Source organism: Conger conger, chromosome 8 (genome assembly GCF_963514075.1).
Source record: "Conger conger chromosome 8, fConCon1.1, whole genome shotgun sequence".
In the NCBI taxonomy this organism is placed as follows: Eukaryota; Metazoa; Chordata; class Actinopteri; order Anguilliformes; family Congridae; genus Conger; species Conger conger.
The window spans coordinates 22,045,268-22,051,350 of NC_083767.1; positions in this window are offsets into that span (position 1 = coordinate 22,045,268).

Genomic DNA, 6,083 nt, shown 5'->3' on the forward strand with positions numbered 1-6,083 from the left:
CAAACTTGCATACTCCATTTTCTCTCAGTTGTTCATCAAACGCATGAGTGGGTCACATTGCCTTTTATAGCTTGTCAGTTACGGGATAGCGCCAAAACTTTCGAAACAGCCAACCCCCTTCTGATGTTTCAGTAACGTTAGAAGCTCTGGACATCATCAATCACGCGGTAATGTGTAGTTTATACAAGCTTCGGTTTCCTTTCTGTTTTGTGAATGCTTTTTCATTACATCATGAAACAGCTGTATGACAGTATAGGCCAATTAAAAATCTTAATCTTCATCAAGAGCAGGTCCACACATGCAGGTAGAGGAAGAACAACACTTGAGTTTAAGCATAAGGCTGGGGAGTTGAGTTGAGTTGAGGGGGGTTTATATATTGCAGGGCAGAACAGGGTGGGCCTGCATACTGGGGCCTCGTCTGGCCCTCACGAGCTGGGTCCCTGAAAGGGGCCGTCTTGCATTGCATTGCCTCCACCCAAAACACAAACGCACTCCTCTGGATAACCACCACTGTGGGTGCAAATGCAGCAGTTCTCTGAATGCTGTCAGGCCCTCTCAGTCGTAGCATACCACTCAACCTTGTACTGCTCACAATATATTATTCAAACTGGAGTGGCTCTTTGTACAGTGAGCACCTCCACCAGCCTCAGCAGCTATGTGGATAAAGTACAGGACTCTTCCTAAAGAAACCTCGATTTCATTTTTGTGTTAACGCAGATCCTGTTCCTGACATTTTACATCATGCTTCTTAGCATGACTTATGAATGTCTTCCAACACTGGTTTGCTGTGTTGTCGGCAGCAATATTTGTCTTTGGCTTGTTTTTCAAATGTCCAAATTCAGCACATTTACATTGGCATAGTAGTAGGCATATTACAATTGCCAAGTGCAACTGCAAGCACTTTCCTTTAATATACACCAAATATTTGGAAATCTGTGAAATGTCTGAAGCAGAATCAGCCTACACATTTTACATTTTACATTTTAGTCATTTGGCAGACGCTTTTAATCCAAAGCGACTTACAAGTGCATAGGTTCTACCATAAGTCAGAGCATCACATCCAGAAACTAGCAAAATACACAGGAAATGCTGTTCTAAACATAGTTGTCATCAAAAAAATTTTTTATTTTTTTTGGGGGGTGGGGTTAGACAAGGATAGGGATATCAGAAAGGAGGGGCAGGGGAAATCAGGAGGGAGGACTAAGGTAGAGTTTGAAAAGGTGGGTTTTGAGTCTGCGTCGAAATAGGGGGAGGGATTCTGCTGTTCTGACAGTGGTAGGCAGGTCATTCCACCACTGAGGAACCAGAACGGAAAACAGGCGTGAACGTGCAGCTTGACCGCCAGGTGCACGTAAAGAGGGAACCGTAAGGCGACCAGAGCTGGCAGACCGGAGTGGTCTAGCTGGGGAGTAGGGAGTGATCAGGGATTGTATGTAAGGTGGGGCAGTCCCCTTAGCAGCCTGAAATGCCAACACTAGGGCCTTGAAACGGATGTGTGCGGCAATAGGAAGCCAGTGGAGGCCAATGAGAAGCGGGGTGACATGAGCCGACCTGGGCTGACTGGTGATCAGGCGGGCTGCAGCATTCTGGACCAGCTGGAGGGGCTTGATGGCACACGCTGGGAGACCGGCTAGGAGGGAGTTGCAGTAATCCAGGCGGGAAATGACGAGCGCCTGGACTAGGAGCTGGGTGGCTTTCTCAGTCAGGAGATGACGGATACGGCGTATATTATACAGAAAGAACCTGCAGGTTCTGGCAGTGGAGGATACTTGTGGAGCCAGGGTGAGGCAGTTATCAAGAGTCACCCCAAGATTCTTCGCCGTACGGGAGGAGGAAACTACAAAGTCCTCAACAGTCAATGAGAGGTCGATTGACGGAGAGGACTTAGCAGGGATGTAGAGAAGCTCAGTTTTGGCAAGGTTGAGCTTCAGGTGATGGGAAGTCATCCACGCAGAGATATCAGCCAAGCAGGCAGAGATCCGTGTGGTGATTTGGGTGTCGGGGGGGAAGGAAATGAAGAGTTGGGTGTCATCAGCGTAGGAGTGATAAGAAAAGCCGTGGGAAGAGATAACAGAACCAAGAGACATGGTGTATAGCGAGAAGAGGAGAGGCCCAAGAACCGAGCCCTGCGGGACTCCAGTTCGTAGGGGTTGAGGGTCGGAGACTGCGCCCCTCCAAGTCACCTGGTTTACACTTTAAAACTTGGCCTGTTTTCAGTTTTTGGCATTTTCTGCTATTTTAGTGAGAGGCAGGAGACTCCGGCCTGTAGATCACCCACAGTAATACCACAGAAAGAAACATGCAGTAGAGTAGTGCTGTCACGATTGTACAGTGATCGAGATTAATTAAGCCAACCGCAATCAATTTTCATTAATCGTTTGACTCATTAATCGAGTGCCTCGCATAAATAAATTTAAGTGACTTTGTGTATTAATGAACTGCCTTCCACACCATTTTACCATGCTCTGTATAATCTACAAGTGTTTTGGCTTCATTTGAAATATATACCTTATGTGCAGTAAGAGAGCAGAGAAATTAAAGAGATTGTTTCAGTGTGTGCATGCTCCATGAAGTTGGAGGTGATTTGTTGCTTTTGCAATGAAACAATAGCAGTAAAAAGTGCTAACACCACGACCCTGAGGAACCACTACCCTATTCACCAACAGCAGTCACTTCATGTCCATTCTGGCAATTTTGCCTTGCAGAAACCTATGTGCATATTCCTTTGATGTCAGGTTGGTTCAAAGAAATGTACTGATGGTCCAAAACATACAAGCTCATCTGTGAAGTACGGTGAAGGCTTGGACTTGCATGGCTGCTTCTGGAGTGGGCTCACTAATCTTTATTGATGATGTAACTCATGATGGTAGCAGCAGGATGAATTCAGAAGTCTACAAAAACATTGTCAGCCAACATAGACAACTTAGAAATTTGTCCAAACTAATTGGGAGGAACTTCATCATGAAGCAAGACAATGACCCAAAACACACTGCCAACACAACAAAGGACTTCATTAGGGTGAGAAAGTGGAAGGTGGCCAAGTCAATCACCAGACCTTAATACAATTGAGCATGCATTTGACCTCATGAAGATGAGATCAAAGGGAAAAAATGAACAACTGAAAGAGGCAGTAAAAGCCTGGAAAAGTATTGGGTGATCTACAGTTATTGCCAGCAAGGAATATGCAACAAAATTAAGCAGTATTTACTTTCATTGACTTAAATAATCTCTGTTCCAATACTTCTGCTCACCTAAAAATCGGGTGGTGCTATGGTCTAAGTAGTTTAACACATCTAGGTGTAAATACCAGGAAATAAAAGCTGAAATTCTGAACTCTTGTCTCTTGTTCATCTTTTTATCTCAACCCAAAATGTATTGAGTGTATAGCAAAAACAAAGGAATTGACCTTGCTGTTCCAATACTTTTTGAAGGGACTGTATGTATAGCATTGTAGAAAATATAACTTCATAACATTGATTAAAACATTTTCAAAAACAAGAATCCCTTTACCTGTAAGCACAATTATTTCCACAATTTTATTATAAAAGTATAAATCAAACCTTATCAAAAACAGCTTGTCTGAATATGTACAGAGAACAATATACTGGCAAAACGTTGAAAACGCCCACCAGAGACAGCAAATTCAGTTTCACTTAAAACATAAGCAAAGTTAAGCATCATTTGTTGCAGACAAATTTGACTATTTTAAATGTTTCAGAAAAATGCCTAATTAAAATTTTCTGCTTTTGTACTTAGTAGAAGTATTAGAAGTAGTAAGCAATTGCCAAATACTGGCAGCTAGATGCCAGACATATACTGGGTATTTTTGGAAAGCTCAAATGTACCTGTAGGCCCATTCCAATGCTGCAATATCCTCTGTGACTAAGACATACATCCTCCAGTAATATAGACTTGAATATAACCAGTCAGAAAATGATTGACTTCCACACTGTAATCCTTATACAAACTTATGCTAGCATCAGTCTCAGGAAGACCACTGGTGCTAGATTTAAAAGAGCTGTGGAGCCATGAGAACTAGAATACCTTGAAAACAAAAAAAAAACTTCCCTCCTGAGGTGATGCTGTCAGCAATATTGATGGCTGGTGCTAGCATGACTTTTACTCGACCAGTAGTGCATCACTACACGACAAGTGCTGTAGCCGGTCGTGCCATTTGGGAGCCTGAGGTGGATGTGTTTTCTATTAATGACAGGAATGCCCTTTGCTGTATGTCCGTAACTCATTTCAAGTTCAAATGTAATGACAAAATATGCAATGGTGCACCATCTAGCATTTTTTGCTCAACACATTTGTAATATCCCATTTAATATATCTGAAAGACATAATCTAATTAACTCCCACATCTTTATATCTTGGCCTAAAAATGACTATCTGGCTATACGATTAGCAAATAATGGATCAGAACCATTATGTGTTTTTCAATGTGAGAAAAAGGGGCATATGCACTTCAGACCAAATTAGTCTCTGGCATACAACACTTGCACTGTTTGACAGCCTACTTTTAATGCATCAGTGTGCATTTTTGCAGTGCAGAGAATAGCAGTCCATGTACCATGTACTTATTAGTTTTTCCAGACGTTTTTCAGTAGGCACTTGGCAGACAATCATTCAATATAATAATTCAGTTAATATAATACATGCAATCTTTAAGATAATTCAAGTCTTTAACAGCTATAATATAGCCATTGTAATAATGAATACATTATTCAATAGATTTTAAAAAAAGAATACGTTTTTCACAGATATAGCTTTAAAAGTAATATCACAGACAAAATGTGTACAATAAACACCAAAATCCTATGATGTAAATAAAGCAAAGCAGTGGTATTGTGATATTGGATTATTTTTTCCAGGGCTTATAAAACTGAAAAGATGGGTAAATCTTCTGCCACTGATCTAAAATTCTCAAGAGCTTCTTAGAACACCGCATGCGATCTCATTAAAACACACAAAGTTCCTCTTTCTTGACGTGAACACACAATTCAATTAATAAGACAAACTTGTGCTATACAGTACTGTGCAAATGTTTTAGGCAGGTGTGAAAAAATTCTGTAAAATAAGAATGCTTTCAAAAAAAGAAATGTTAATAGTTTCTTTTTATCAATTAACAAAATGCATGAACAGAAGAAGTGAATGAACAGAAGAAAAATCTAAATCAAATCAATATTTGGTGTGACCACCCTTTGCCTTCAAAACAGCATCAATTCTTCTAGGTATACTTGCACACAGTCTTTGAAGGAACTTGGCAGGTAGGTTGTTCCAAACATCTTGGAGAACTAGCCACAGCTCTTGTGGATTTAGGCAGCCTCAAATGCTTCTGTCTCTTCATGTAATCCTAGACAGACTCAATGATGTTGAGATCAGGACTCTGTGGGGGCCATACCATCACTTCCAGGACTCCTTGTTCTTCTTCACGCTGAAGATACTTCTTAATGACATTGGCTGTATGTTTGGGGTCGTTGCCCTGCTGCAGAATAAATTTGGGGCCAGTCAGATGCCTCCCTGATGGTATTGCATGATGGACAAGTATCTGCTTGTACTTCTCAGCATTGAGAAGACCATTAAATCTGACAAAATCCCCAACTCCATTTGCAGAAATGCAGCCCCAAACTTGCAAGAAACCTCCACCATACCAATATTTTGACTCATCAGTCCAGAGAACCTGCTGCCATTTTTCCTGTGTTTTAGTACATAGTTGAGTCACTTGGCCTTGTTTCCACGTCAGAGGTATGGCTTTTTGGCCACAATTCATCCATGAGGACCACTTCTGACCAGACTTCTCTGCATAGTAGATGGATGTACCTGGGTCCCACTGGTTTCTACCAACTCTGAGCTGATGGCACTGCTGGACATCTTCCGATTGTGAAGGGAAGTAAGCATGATGTGTCTTTCATCTGCTGCACTAAGTTTCCTTGGCTGACCACTGCGTCTTCAATGTTTCCTGTTTCTTTGTGCTTCTTCAACAGAGCTTGGACAGCACATCTGGAAACCCCTGTCTGCCTTGAAATTTCTGCCTGGGAGAGACCTTGTTGATGCAGTATAACTACCATGTGTCTTGTTGG